This window comes from Microtus pennsylvanicus, chromosome 2 (genome assembly GCF_037038515.1).
Source record: "Microtus pennsylvanicus isolate mMicPen1 chromosome 2, mMicPen1.hap1, whole genome shotgun sequence".
NCBI classification, from domain to species: Eukaryota; Metazoa; Chordata; class Mammalia; order Rodentia; family Cricetidae; genus Microtus; species Microtus pennsylvanicus.
In genome coordinates, this window is record NC_134580.1 from 61,257,896 (window position 1) to 61,273,842 (window position 15,947).

Below are 15,947 nucleotides of genomic sequence, written 5' to 3' on the forward strand. Positions count from 1 at the left end.
CCATATTACTGACGACTTAAATACATAAAATAAAAGGTTTTGGTACCAACTCCCTCCTTATATTTGTTTGTTTGTTTTATCACTAGAGGTAGACAGGGCGGCATGAGCCCTGGAAAGACCAAAAAAAAAAAAATCATTCTGTTTTGTTTCTTTACTACTCTGTACTCAACGGTCTCTGCGGTTGCCTCATCTTGAAATGGCAGCCTAAATTAGTGGTAGCCCTCATCTTATTCCCTGACCAATATCAGGACTGCTTTACTGAATGCACTGGAAGAGACAATGTAAGAGAGACACAAAAGAAGGAGCCTACAAGATAGTATACAGCATTAACATTGCCCAGAAATGCTGAGCTGGAAGCAATAGGCACATTCAAACTCACTATTCAAACTCATGCCCATGGCCAATAAAATCTATCTACAAAATATTTGTGAAGCATTCTATAAACATACAAATCACTATCAGTTAAGAATACACAGACCCTAGGGGGAAAAAACTCCTACAATCACTGTGCTAAAGCAGGGGTGTGAACCCCGGGGGTTGTAACCCCTTTGGGGGTCGGACAACCCTTTCAGAGGGACAGCATATCAGATGGGCTATATAAGGTATTTATATTGTGATTCATAACAGTAGCAAAATTACAGTTATGAAGTAGCCATGAAATAATTTTATGGTTCAGGGAAGGTGGTCACCACAACATGAGGGGCTTATTAAAGGGTCACAGCATTAGGAAGGTTGAGAACCATGGTACTAAAGGACCATAGCAACAAAATGACTCCTCACGACCTATGCCCCAGAGCATCACCGGCCTTTATCAGAGAAACTATATCCTGCAGGTGATGGTAAGTCACAGCAGAGCCACAACTGGACGGTGTGCACAGAGTGAGGGACTTTATTTTTATTTTTAATTTTTTAATTTTTTTATCATTCCTGTCCCTTTTGACAGTTCTAGCCTGTCTATCCTTTTTTTTCTTTTTTTTTAATTGATTTTATTGAGCTATACATTTTTCTCTGCTCCTCTCCCTTTCCCTCCCCTCTCCCATGATTTCCATGCTCCAAATTTACTCAAGGGATCTTGTCTTATTCTACTTCCCATGTAGATTAGATCCATGTATGTCTCTCCTAGGGTCTTCTTTGTTGTGTACATTATCTGTGATTGTGAATTGTAGGCTGGTTTTCTTTGTTCTATGTCTAAGAGCCACTTATGAGTGACTACAGGTGATATTTGACTGTAGAGCACTGAGCTCTTATCGCGCCTCTCCCCTCAAGGCTCAGAGATCTATGTAGAGGGAAAACAGAAAGATTACAGAGTCAGAGGTGGGAATGACTCCGAAGAAATAACGTTTTCCAGATCCAGCAGGGCTGACACACATGCGCTCACAGAGACTGTGATGGTACATGCAAGACCTGCACAAGTTCACACCACACAAACGCTTAACAAGGAGAAGGGGAGACCTGCACAAGTTCACACCACACAAACGCTTAAAAAGGAGAAGGGACATGAACCAAAATCTCACCCCTTAGCAAGAACCTATTTGCAATTTATACCTGCTGAGAAAGGAAAACAGTTTCCTCCCATGGAATGCCACTGGACCTATCAGTCACTCCAGGACAAGAACTATCTATGCCCAGGAGTAGCTAGCCAACACCAGACAAACTCCATGGTTTTGGTTTTGGTAATTTTTTTTTGTCTTACTAGTTTTCATTTTGTTTTTTCCTGTTGGATGGTTTGTTTGATTGATTTTTTAAGGAGAGAGAGAGAGAAAGAAAGAGAGAGAGAGTGTAGTGAGATGGGAAGGTCTGGGAGGAGTTGTAGGTGGGGGAAGAATATGGTCAGAACGCAATGAAAGAAGAATTTAAAAACATATTAAATTTACTATAAATATTAATGTTTATATTTTATAACAGGAGACACCTGAGTAATCCAAGATAAACATTAGTGTTATAATTAAATATTCTTTTTAAAAAAAATGACCATTTTGGTATTACCATACAATTTTCTCAGCAATAGCTAAAACAAAGAAGGCTGCCAGCTACCACGCCACCCTATCTGGGTGACAAACCACCCCATTTCAATGTCTTTTTGGCTTTCTTTTCCATTGTGCCTCTTATTTTACTAAGGCATTTTCCTTAATACTATCAATATCAAAACCAAATTTTGCAGGTGAATATTGGATGCTTTTAAAATGGATGATATTAAAATGAAAAAAGACACCTTTAAGAAAAACAAAATAAATAGAGCCTAAGATAATTAAATATCACTAAGAAAATGGCTATCAATTATAACTGTGCATCTTAAATCCACAGCTTAAAATTTCTAGGGAAAATCCACTTCTATATGAACTTCTGAAGAACATTAAAGATAAAATATCATTTGGTAACTTGACTTATGGGCCAGCATTCCTCTGAGGGCAATGTCAGTGAAGCTACAAGAAAGAAAACCATATACCAAGATCTCTTATACACATAAAGTTCTTAAATTCTCTGATAAAATACTAGTAGATCAGATACAGAAATGTATAAACAGAATATCACCCTCAAAACCAAAAGATGAGTCCAGCAATGTGTGACCAGCATGGCACTTGCAAATCATTGGCATAATTCAGCAGACTAAAGGGGAACACGCTCTTATTTTAAGAGAAGCAGAAAAAAACATTTGTCAAAGCTCTACAGTCATACATTCTTAAACTCAGGAAACAAGTAACAGAATTTCCTCAAACAAGTAGAGGATATTTATGAAAAGTCTATAGCTAACATCATATTTGAGTATAATATCCCTACATTTACACTAAGTTGAAACAAAGCGAAGATGACCACTTTTCACCATTTCTACTCAATAATGTAATGAAGACATTTAGTGGCAAAAGCTGAACCAGAAGAGGGAAGAGGGACAAGGCAGAGGAGCAGTGGGAAAGTGTGGAGGAGCGAAGACGGGCACTGTGAGGGATCAACGAGAAGAAGCACGCTGACATAGTGTGTAAAAACTACGTGGCTTCTTCACTAGACGGCAGACCCTAAATTCCGACCGACATGATAAGACAACACTGCTGAAGACTGCACACTTTGAACACAGGACCTAGAAGTGATGTGAGCTAAAATCCTCCTTCCTCAAGCTCAGCTCTCATAGAACCAGGAGGGGCTACACCAGCTGCCACGCCAGGCAAGCAATGCTACTCAGCTCTGCTGCTGCTGAACCACAGCAATGGCCATAGGATGAGCTATCTATCCCTAATGGTCCAACGGTCGTACTCATATCTTGGTAGAAATCAACAGCTGTGGGATTGGACTTACAGCCCATTCACCAGGGTGAAAACCATGCCTCCTCCTGGAAACCCAGCCAGCTCCCTGGCGCTAGTGCGGTCAGGAATCTTAGAGGAGACCTAATACTCTTTGCTAAAACAGTGTCTTTCCTAAGTTCATTCTGAAGCTTCTTATACCACAGATGAATAGAACTCTCACCCCTCAACCATGAAGCTTCTTACAACAGATGGAGACCATCACAGACAACCATAGTTGCCACAATACAGAGATCAACAGACTGTGGGGAGCCCACCTACAACATAATCCATGCACCTAAGGCTCAAGGAAGATACAAGAGATGCGGTAGAAAGATCTTAAGAGTCGGCTATCCAGAGAGTCTGCTGTCAGATTGGGTCTCCTAGAAATGACCAAAGCTACAGTCATGACACCTCGACAATGTGGTTGCCTAAACAAGACCTAGCAAGGACAACACCAATAGACATGCTAATGCCAGCGTAAATCTCATGGGGGGCACCCACAGACAAAGAAACTATGGGCAATTAGTGGCTGCTAAGAAGAGGAGAATTTGTCTTTCCCGGAGATGACCTCCCTAATTGATTATCCAATACAAAGTGGTCAGCCCTGAAATTATAGACTCATAAGCAATAATAAATGGACTCAGAAGGTTATGTGTTTGTGTGTGTATCAATAATAATGAAAGACCAAAAAAAGTAAGAAAGGTTGGAGAGATGGAAGAGGTTGAAGGGTAGAAAGGGAAGGGAAGAATGATACAATTACATTTTAATTCAATTTTAAAACAACATTTAGAAAGCAAACAGTAGAAACTACAAAGTATTCTGTCAATGAAGAATGCCTTCTCAATCGTGGCCAAAGAAAACAAATGTTTAAAAAAATGAATTTGACTATAGCAACATAAAAATGTCTACTCAACAAAGAAACAATAGGCAGAAATAATGGGCAGCTTATTTTTTTCAGTTAGGCAAATTCATAGCAACAGTAATTCAAATAGCTACAGTGTATAGGGAAAGAAGCTCAGATTTAATATAATCAAGAAAGTAAAAATTACAAGCAAATTGCTGGTATGGGTAGATGGATCAGGGGTAAAGTATTACTTAGTTGAGAGTGAAGTCCTGGGTTATAAGTTCAGATCCCAGCACTGATACAAAATAGCAGGTGTATACAATGTCTAAAACTCCAACACTGAGGTGGACAACGGGGCACCAGCTGATACCTAGAGCTCATTACCCAGCCAGTCTAGCCAACTGCTGAGCTCTAAATTAGGTGAGAGACCCTGTCGCAAAAAATAATACAGTAGTATTAAAAGATTGCTCAGAGTTAAGAATGCTTGCTGCTCTTCCAGAAGACAAGAATTTGGTTCCCAGTCTCCAGATTGGGTGGCTCACAACCACCTGCAACCCCAGGTCAAATGCTTCAATGCACACTCATCTTCAATGCATCCATGGGCACTTGCATGGATATGTGCATATAAACATACAAATACATAACAAAATAAATCTTAACAATAAAAGAAGGAACAGAAGGATCGAGAAATCCATTGTGATATCAACCTCCAGCCTCCAAATAGGCAAGCAATGCCTAGTGCACCCACACTCGTGTGCACCATACCCACCAAAATAAGCAAATCAATAACTAAACATCACCTCACAGCTACCATGCTACCAAGGAGTCTTCATATGAAATATTAAGTAATGAATATAAAATACAGTAAAGGAATTCATAAAGATTCAGTATTCTAGGTAGGAGTAAGGGTCAAAAAATTTTGAAAAGAACTAATGCAACAAAGTATTCATTCTCTATCACATATCAATCACTACCTACATATGGAGACTGCAGAGAAGATTGTAAGGAGACATGTCTAAGCATATGAGCTTACTGATCCACTATAATCATGCGGCCCTTTAACATAGCCTTGACCGCCATTCCTGAAGATACGGTGAATGAAACAGACACGCTAGGGTCTGCATTGTTCCTCTACATAGTAACAGCCACAGATGTGGAGGGGAATGACACAGGCCAGCGGTTCAGAGGAAGCTTCATCTTTTTTTTTTTTTTCGAGACAGGGTTTCTCTGTGGCTTTGGAGCCTGTCCCGGAACTAGCTCTGTAGACCAGGCTGGCCTCGAACTCCCAGAGATCCACCTGCCTCTGCCTCCCGATGGTGGCGCACGCCTTTAATCCCAGCACTAGGGAGGCAGAGGCAGGTGGATCTCTGGGAGTTTGAGGCCAGCCTGGTCTACAGAGTGAGTTCCGGGACAGGCTCCAAAGCCACAGAGAAACCCTGTCTCGAAAAACCAAAAAAAAAAAAAAAAGAAGAAGAAAAGAAAAAAGAGGAAGCTTCAGCTAAATTGTTTTTGGGGATTTTGGTGAAGGGGTCATTTTTGTTCACTAAAGCTTCTGGTAAAACTCAGTCCCTGTGATGCTAAGACCAACATTGCCATTTGTGAATAGAAACTGAAGACAATATCCAAGTTCTAGAGGCCTCCTTCCTCCATCTTCACACATAAGCATGGTCTCTCGCGCTTGGATTTCTCTTCATCCTCACATCTGTAAAATCTCCTCTGTCACATAAGGGCCATGCACAACACAAGATGCCAAGAACAGGAGGTACAGACCACTGTAATCTCTACCACAGACTGTAATGCAGAACTCCGCAGCAGAAATCTATCAACTGACAAGAATACATCTCTTTAAATGTAAGAATTTACTACAGAGTGTGTTCAGTTGTGTGTGTGTGTGTGTGTGTGTGTGTGTGTGTGTGTGTGTGTAAAACACTAGCGATTATACAAAGATAAATTCTGAGGTGAAAATAATCATACTGGAATGACTTACCCAGATTACTCAAGTACCACTATAAACTGGTAAATGTGATTAACAGAACACACTGCACCAGCCAGCCACAGTGAGATAAACTCAAAGTGACAGAAGACACACTGACAACCCAGGAACCTAACTATAAACCTAACTATAAAATCTTGTTTTCCTACTATCTTGACACCATTCCATCTGTCTTTAAAATTCCGTTGATAGGGCTGGAGAGATGACTCAGCAATTAAGAGCACTGCCTGCTCTTCCAGAGGCCCTGAGTTCAGTTCCCAGAGACCACATGATGGCTCACAACCATCTGTAATGAGATCTGGTGCCCTCTAGCCTGCAGGCATACATGGAGGCAGAACACTGCATACATAATAAATAAATAAATCTTTTACAAGATTCCTTCTTTAAAAACATCTATTAACATTTTAAGAAATGTCCGTAAATATGTAAAAACATATTTGTCCTACTTGATACTATTAAGTCTGTTCATTTAACTCCCTATTTTACGTTTTTCCTACATTCCTTTTGTTCCACACATTTTACACACACTGGTTTTGCAAGCGCACCTCCAGTGCTGACTCGGCAGTTCTGTCTGGAGCACGGAGCATCTTCACCGACTGCACTCTCCACGTAACCCGGCGCTGGAGACAAGATACAGGCTCAGGGGACATCACAGAGCAAGTCAGGCCTTCTTAAAATTTTTCCAATTTTGCCAAAGAAATTTGTATACTACCTAGGAATACAGATATGTAAGATACATATACAAATTATTTATCAATAATAAAGCATATAGCTGGGTGGTGGTGGCGCACACTTTTAATCCTAGCACTTGGGAGGCAGAGGCAGGTGGATCTCTGTGAGTTCGGAGCCAGCCTGGTCTACAAGAGCTAGTTTCAGGACAGGCTCCAAAGCTACAGAGAAAGCCAATATCAGAAAAAAAAATTATAATAAAGCATACAGATACTTATCTTAAAATTATTCTCTGGCATAAACAACTTTGCCAATAATAAAGGTGAAGGTAGAACTGCACACTAATGAAGTATATTGTCTATTTGTGTTGATATAAATAATTAAACCTTGACTGCGTACTTGATAATCTAAGGCAGAGAACACACACAATGTTTTTCAGAGCTAATCAATATCTTGATTTTATAATCATCAATGCTAAGAAAACCATTCAAAATGGTAAAAATACTTAAGGCCATCTCAGAAAGTGTTATAAAGTTTGTCCTAATGACAAGCTAAAATTCATTTCATGCTTTAAAAATAAACATAAAAGTAAGGTCAGTAGCTCAAACAGATGTTTAAAAACCAGCATTCTAACGCAATAGAATCAAAAAATAAACTCACTTGATCCTTACATGATGAGGAAAAATGTTAGGAAAGTATTAAAAGTCTTTGTTTTCCATGGTAAATCATTATGTTTCTGTAAGAGTAGAAATCTCCATGCACAGTAAAACCACTGCAGCTCCAGACACAGACGGTCCTGAGTGTGAGCCAGGCACTTCCGGCCGTTTCTGTGGGTGTAGTCAGCGGGACAGCACACGCAGTGCACAGTCATGGTGTCCACGTGTTCGGAACCCAAGGCTACAGTGCAGACACAACAACATTTGTGATGCTGTCAGAAACACCTTGGATGTCAGACATGACATTTTGAATTAAATTTTAGTTGCCACATGTTTATAAACCTTTTACTTCTTCACGGGCCTCCATACTTGTTGCACGACCCTATCCACAGCTGGGACCCACAGCTGAGGACCGCAGTCGGGGACACAATATTTGTCACTGTGCAGTTCCATGGGACCTTTCAGTAAAACTCACAACTACCGTGCAGTTTTCAACATCCTTCACACAGAAACCATATAATATACTATCCACACAAGAATGCCTTTTAAAGAAATTGTACTTATACACATGTGTGTTTTTTCAAGTGTGCATGCAGGTGCCCATGAAAGCCAAAAGAGGGAGCTGGACCCTGGTGCTGGAGTTACAAACATTAGTGAGCTCCCCAACATGAGTGCTGAGACCTGAACCCCAGTCTTCACAATACAGCAGCAAGAGACTCAGCAGCTGAGTCGTCTCTTCAGGACCCAGGACGCCATCGAGAATGTCAGTCATCTCGCCATTGTTATAGTGACAGTCACTTACAAGCCAGTCTACCCAAAGGAAGTCCCCAAACACAGATATGTGGGGACATGGAAAAATCAGATCCACTAAAGCGGTGCTAAAATGTGACAAACCCCAGTGAAGAAGGCATAGGAACCCCTCTGGAATTATGCTAATGCTCCATCATTGGCACAAGTTTAAAGAAAGGATGCTAGGCACCAATCTTGTGCAGACCTTCTGGGACTTTACGGCACATCGACATGCTCTTGTTGACCAGTGTTTTTAGGGACATTACTGTGCAATTAAGCTAAGAGACAGAAAATCACTGCAGTCTTTGCAAGCAAAGGATAATGGTGACACACAGAAAGGACTGAACAGCCGAGGACAGTGGCATACGACTGTAACCCCAGCACTCTGAAGTCAGAGGCAAGAGAACGGCAAATACGAGCCAGTCTGGGATACGAAACAAGACCTCGTCTCAAAAACAACAAACAAATAATAATAATAAACAAAGAGAGTATGCTAAAATACTTGGAAATCCATTAATTTTTCAGTGATACAATCTATTTCAATTCATTCTAACGCAACTGATAGCCAAGGAGTGCCTATTCTTTCTAAAACCTCAACTATGTATGCACAGATGTATGAAGGAGACTGTGTCCTGAAACAGTCGATGTTCAGCAAAGCAGCGTGACAGAAGCATGGGCAAGCGCACGGAGAGGAAGATGGTGGTGAACACGTTGATAGAAGTACCTCCCCCAAGGCTCAGCCATGCTGCGGAAGAGGGGCAGAGCGATTTGAGAGTCAGAGGTGGTGGGTGTCACTCACACATGAGCAGCAGCAGCTGTGACGGCAGCCATCAGTCCAGCACAAGATCAAGCCAACCCAAACCCCAGAGAGAGGAAGGGAGGGACTCATGAAGCCCACCCCAGCGAAGGAGCAACTGGATGGTGGCTGCCAGGACAGTTAGTTTTCCTCAGCAATGTGGCCCCCGAAATCCTTCCACGCTCCAGTAGATCATGTGAACCCATGAATATCGAGGCAGCACTAAGTGGACTCGCTTTTTTATTTTTATTTTTCTAAAAAACATGGAAAGTCGAGAGGGAAAGTGGTGGTGGGAGAATAAGAAAGGAGCTGGGGACTGAAACATGGGGGTAGGTTTGAGCAAAATATATTATAGGCATGTCAGAAACTCTCACGCAATAAGGAATAAATTCATTTAAAAGTATTCTTTAAAAGCAAAATATATATTCTCTGCTGGATATAGACAGATTCTGTTTAAGTAGGGACATTTGAACTGAGCCTTAAATTAAAAAAACAAGACTTAGAAAAAATCAGAGCTCATCCTCCCTTACCTTGGCAGAACCTGCAGTGGCCATCTCACAGACACAGCCTGCAGTGGCCATCTCACAGACACGGCCTGCAGTGGCCGTCTCACAGACACGGCCTGCAGTGGCCGTCCCACAGACACAGCCTAACAGGCTTATTTCTTAACCTTCTTCAAGTGTTAAGTAAGTTTGTTAAGTAAGGCCTTTTTCAGCACTTAATTTAAAGTTAACTTTTCCTGTCTTAAAAATTCCATTTTTTTCTTCCACCCCTATCTTAATTCCTCTCTAGTTGTAACTAGGCCCTGAAAAGTAGAAAACTCTGGCTGTAACACTCATATTTAAGTCACGGGTGCCACCTAGAGTTCTGTGCAGTCAGACACACAGGCCTACAGTTGCCAATATTCTATATATTTCTCTTCCACAACTAAAAGAAGCAACCTCAGTGAGGAATACTGTCTACTTAGAAGCTAAGAATTAAAACTTCAAGTACACACAAGCAACACTGAAAGGATTTTGCATTTACATTATGATTTGCATGTGCATATGCATATGTATAACAATAGCTAGGGGAAAAGAGGTCATGATTTTGAGACGGAACAATGGAGGGGGTGCGTGTGGGAGGAACTGGAAGGAGGAACGGGGAAAATTATGCAATAATATTTCAATTACAGTGTTTTCAACTCTAAGTGCAAATAGGGAAGCATCAAAAATGACTTTTCCTCAGCTTTACTTAAATAGTATGATTCTAGAAACAAAATACACCACACAAACTCACTGAAAAGCAAGGGTATGGGAAGGAAATAAGATAAGATGATGCCCAACAAAGCCAGTGAAAGGATCTGCTGGATACAAAAGACATTTCTGAAATTGAATTGACCAAAATCACAAACAAATGTAATATAAAAGTCAACAGGAAAAAGATTAGAAAGAAAGTTCAGTATTTACACTTGGGTGCAAAATAATTGAGGGTACTATCTGCTTGGCTAGGGAATGGCAGGGAACCAACACTTGGGAGGGGCTGAACACTTGATGCTGCAGAGTTTAATACTGCAATACTGGTGAAGTTAAAAGCAACTCTAAAACTTGCTTCTGCAAACATAAACCTGGGCCATGAGACTCTCGGAGCTAAAGGCACATCTGTACGGTACGTGCTAGCTTTGAACATGAGACTCTCGGAGCTAAAAGCACATCTGTACGGTACGTGCTAGCTTTGAACATGAGATTCTCGGAGCTAAAGGCACATCTGTACAGTAAGTACTAGCTTTGAACATGAGACTCTCAGAGCTAAAGGCACATCTGTACAGTAAGTACTAGCTTTGAACATGAGACTCTCGGAGCTAAAGGCACATCTGTATGGTACATAAGTGCTAGCTTTGAACCTGAAAGGCAATGGTTTGTTTCTCACGGTCTTAGGTGGAAAGGCAATTCATTTTCCAATCTGATTCTACAAGGTCTTAGCAGAGTGGGGCTGGAAGAGCTGAGCTGCAGAACATTTTTCAGAGTGCACTTCTACCATCTGGTGGCCAGTATGATAACTACAGCTTTTTGACTCAAAAAAACCTACAGTCAATATTTTTGCAGGGAAAGGCTGTCATCCTTCAATTGTATTTTAATTGATGTCTTCCTTTTCACTTTATCTGAATACTAACACACTCAAGCTATATGACTGGCAAAGTATTGTTCCCCGCTCCTTAGCACCTTCCTTGTTCACTGGCTACACCCTCAATACTCATTTGAAGAAAATTAAATATCTATGAACTTAAACATTTTATCAAAACTTATGCGGTCAAGTTTTATTGCTATCAATATCTAATAGCTCAGATAGCTTTTTCAGTAACTACACGTTATGTTTGTAAAAATTGATTAACAGAATGGAATTGAATGTTATAATAACTCAGGGTTATAAATATGATATCACAAGCCAAGAGAAGGAAAACATTTATCACTCAATAAAAAGTACGGCAGTAGGATAATCACATTTTAAAGAGCAGACCCTGTACCTACTGCCACACTGTTGGAAATTCCAGTTCAGTTACTATTTTATCATTTAATGGTATTGCTGCGTCTAGAAGAAATCTTGAGAATATGTTTTAATTTGGGTAAAGAAGGTTTTTAATTACTTAATGAAGTATGTAACTAGAAAAAAATCCAAAGAAGAAACATAAATAGCCAAGGAGCAGAGGGAAAGCTAACAGTGGAGAAAAGCAGACGGGACCATCCACATTTCTGAGATAACTACCCAGAGAGGGAACTAAACACACGCCCTCACAGAAAGTGTGCGTAGCAGCGCCGCCAACAGGAAAAACGATGACTCTGAAAACTGAGCAGCTGCAAAGACCTCCAGCGGTGACTAGGCAGCCCAGACAGTGAGCCACTCCTAGGCCTAAGATTGAACGAATTACTGGATTTGGCTAGAAGTGAATAAACTCTAGAAAACAGTGTGGCAAATTAAAGCCAGAAATAAAAAGCCACACATCTCAAAGATTCCATCTTTACAAAATGTTCATAACAGGCAAAAACAAAGAACATGAAACAGATTCATGATGGCTAGAGGGATGGGGGGAGAACAGGAGACAATAGTTAATTAGTTTGGGGTTTATTTTTGAGACTATTAAAATAGTCTCAAATTACACAATCACAATGATTGTATGAGCTCAAAGGTATGTTAAAAATGACTGAGTTGTATATATTTAAAAGATTAGTTTTATGCCAAGTAAGTTACATTTCCATTTCCCAAGAAAAAGATCAAGAGCATGAAAGAGAAATTATATCCAATTATGACATGTATGTGTTAGGAAAAGAAGAATATTAAAAAATCAAATGCTAATAACAAGCTGGGGAAGGGGACAGTTTGCAACCTATGCCTCAGACACCGCCACCACTACAGGAGTGAGCCACGCCTCAGACACCGCCTTCACTACAGGAGTGGAGGTCATTCATCTGCCATCAGCCTTCCTTCCCCCAGAGTACTGGTAGGGATTGTGAAAACATCACACCAACGACGAGGTCACATTATATAACAAAGGGAAGTAATTTTGCAGATGTATTATTGCCCCCTAAGACAGCTCTAAAGTAATCAAGAAAGGTTATCCCAGGTAAGGTAGCCCATCACGCTAGCCCTGGAGATGTCAAGTAGCATAGACTGTCTCCTGAACGGCCAGGCTGTAAGGTGCCAGCCCGGCTGGGGACACAGAGCCTCTGATGGTTGATGGCCTGTCACGATGACTTCTGCTGACAGCACAGTGGAAGAGAGCCTTGAGCGTCGGTGAGATCCCAGCCCTTGTCAAAACCTTGAGCGAGTTCAGCAGAGGAACAAAGTTAAGTTGTCTGGGGTCACTAAATCTTTCCCATTTGTAACACAAAATATAAACCACAAACATAATCTATACAAAAGTTTCTTTTTCACAATATAAGTAGAAATTATTAAAACCACATTGTATTATAGACAACTCAATAGAAAAAAGATAAAAACAAACAGTTCAAAAGAAATTTAAATATTCTTAAATACGTGCAGAAATATCCAACTTTACTCAGTCATGATAGAAAAATTATTAAAGTATATAATGCTATATCATTTTTGACAGGCAGATTGGTAAAGATCAAAGTTCTATTGTGTGTGATTGGCTAAAGAACTATGAAGTAAGAATCCTAGTAGATGTTGGCCAAATTAAAAAAGTCTACTGCATACTCTATACAGGGCAAATTGACAATGCCTATAAAAGTTTCAACTGTATATATATATATTCTTTTAACCAAATGATTGCAATTATGGGAATTCTGGTTTATCCTAAAAATTGACCCATGCAAAATTAAGTACACATTTTGTTTGTGTGTATGTCCATGAACCATGAAGGCCAGAAGAGGGCATAGTATCCTAGGGAACTGGAGGTCCAGATGTCTGTAAGTCACCATGTGGTTGCTGGGTCCAAACTAGGTCTTCCGGAAGAGCAGCAAATGCTCTGAAGTGCTGAGCCAGCTCTCTAGCCCCCATCAAAATAGTTTTATCAAAGGCATATAAACAGCAATAATACTAAGTCATTTTGAAGGAAATAACTGAATTCTCACTGATAAATATTTTAATTTAATATCGTTTAGACCTACAAACAAAATATTTTTATTATACTTTTTGTTTTTATGTTTTGTATGTTACTTCAATTTTAGGCCAACCTTTGAAGAAAATGAACCAACTTTTTACAATGTCAAAATTGGAGTAAACTTAACACTGGGAAAGCAAGACCAACACAAAATTATAAGGTGTTAAGTAACTTAGCAAGTTGCACACTTCTCTGTCTGAAATATAAACAACTTTTTAGGTGAGACAGTTTCTATGGTCACTGGCAAGATCAGTTACGTATTTCAAACCCCAATGCACGTAGCCCATTCTAAAGCACTTCTCTATATGTCCACTAAGGAATCATGTGCAGAGACATTTTTCAAGCAGCAGAGTTCATGCTGTATCTCAGTGCTAACAAGTCCACATGGGGACTATGTGTAATCTTGGCCATCAACTGTATCTTTGCAGCTGAGACTCCAGTGACTGCTCAAGCAGCACCAGTGCCAACTGCTGTGCAAGATGCTAGGAACCCGGTCATAGACAACAAGCACTCGACTTTCACATCACTAGATTTGTTTACCTTGTTAAAGTCTCCCCTTGCTTTATAGAAGAAAATTTCAGTATTTTGGTACTGACAAGCATTCACTTAAAAAAAATTTTTTTTAATTTGACTACTTATGGAATAGTGGAGCCAATAGTTCAGTATTTGCATGCACACAAAAGAAAGAAAGAAAAGGAGGGAGGGAGGGAGGGAGGGAGGGAGGGAGGGAGGGAGGGAGGGAGGGAGGGAACAAACTTGGGATTGAAGTCAGTTTCCAAGATCAAAAGAGGATAAGGGGTTAACACAATATAGTATACATATAATAAAGCCCATTATTTTGGTAAATTGAGATCCAGTAATGAAAAGGGGGGGAGGGGAGCAGTGAGTACTTAAATCCTTAAGAAAAGTCACGTTTCACCGAGTAAGGGGTAAAATGCATCTTCTCCATCTGTATTACTTCAACTTGGGAGGCTTTCTTAACCACTCAGCCACCTCATCCCAACTTTAGGGCTTAAAGAGTTCTTTTTAGTTATTATTGTTTTGAAGCCAATGTTGTTCTTCACCATACTGTATTCTTTTTGAATGTATGTCCAGTGGCTATGAGCCCTCTAGTGGCCAGCAAAAGCTGACAAAAATTATGTAGTTTACCAAGTTAGCAATAATGTGTTTAGTACCTAATTGTTGGGAGCAGTGAGACCCCAGATCCTGAATTTCTTGTAATCCCCTGATCTGAGTGCCTACAGCTGTTCTGAGCACAAGACCTTCAGGAGTTCCTGATGGCAGGAGAGTGGTTTCTGGTGGGTTTGGCTGGGGCGTGGCTATCTCTATATAATCTGCCCCTGAACACAATAAAGGGGGCATTCTTGGGGAATTCAAGGATGACCCGAGTCGCTGTCTCTCTGTGTGTGTTTGTGTATTTTAACCTCCAGCACCAATTACTTCAAGAAGAAGACGGGCACTGAAGAGGCTCCTCATAGAGTTTGTTAGCCATTTGAGCAAGAAACTGCTCTTGCCTGGACTGTTTTATAGTATACTATATGATTTGGACATGCAGAATCCACAGATAAATGACTGCTGAACTTGCCTAAAGGTGAGATGATCCATCAGGGTTCCTGCTTCATGAAAGAGTATGCCAGACATTTTGCAGGAAACAGAAGAAAGTGACTGACAAACTGCCAATATAGGCAAAACTGTCTTTGAAATTTCCTGCTTCATGGAAAAGTCTGCCAGATACTATGGGCCTGTAGGCTAAAGATGGATGCCCCAATGTTACAGAAGAAATTTGGGTGACTGTCCAAGCAGCAAGATGTCTCTGTCAAATCTAGAGTTTTGGAAGTTGCTTACAATGCACTTCCTGTTAACTTAGGTAATATTATATCCTTCTGGGGTCTTTGATGGAGTTGAAGAATAGATAGTTATAATTATAGTTTTTCTTAATTATGATAAAAGACAAAATAAATATAACTATTATAATTTAATTGTAATTCTTGCTTGATAACTGTTTTGTCATATGTAATCTTGCTATGTTAAAGTTAAAACCTTCCTTTTTATTTAGACAGAAAGGGGGAGATAATGTGGGATTCTCCTCTATATGCTGTGAACACCATTGGTTAATAAAGAAGCTGCTTTGGGCCTATTGCAGCGCAGAATATGGCAAGGTGGGAATTTCAACAGATAGAGGAGGAGAGAGTAGACAGAGTCAGGCAGAAACCATGTAGCCAAAGCAGGACAGATATTGGATGTTGGATGGAACCTTACTGGTAAGCCACAACCATGTGGCAATACACAAATTAATAGAAGTGGGTTAGTTTAAGATGTAAGAGCTAG

At 40.3% G+C, this 15,947-nt stretch overlaps 1 protein-coding gene across 33 annotated transcripts in view; it reads right to left on the reverse strand.

Moving 5' to 3' along the window:
• Nucleotides 1-15,947, reverse strand: part of Rims2 (regulating synaptic membrane exocytosis 2) — a 410,761-nt gene that overhangs the window by 296,680 nt on the left and 98,134 nt on the right. The window lies entirely within an intron of this gene.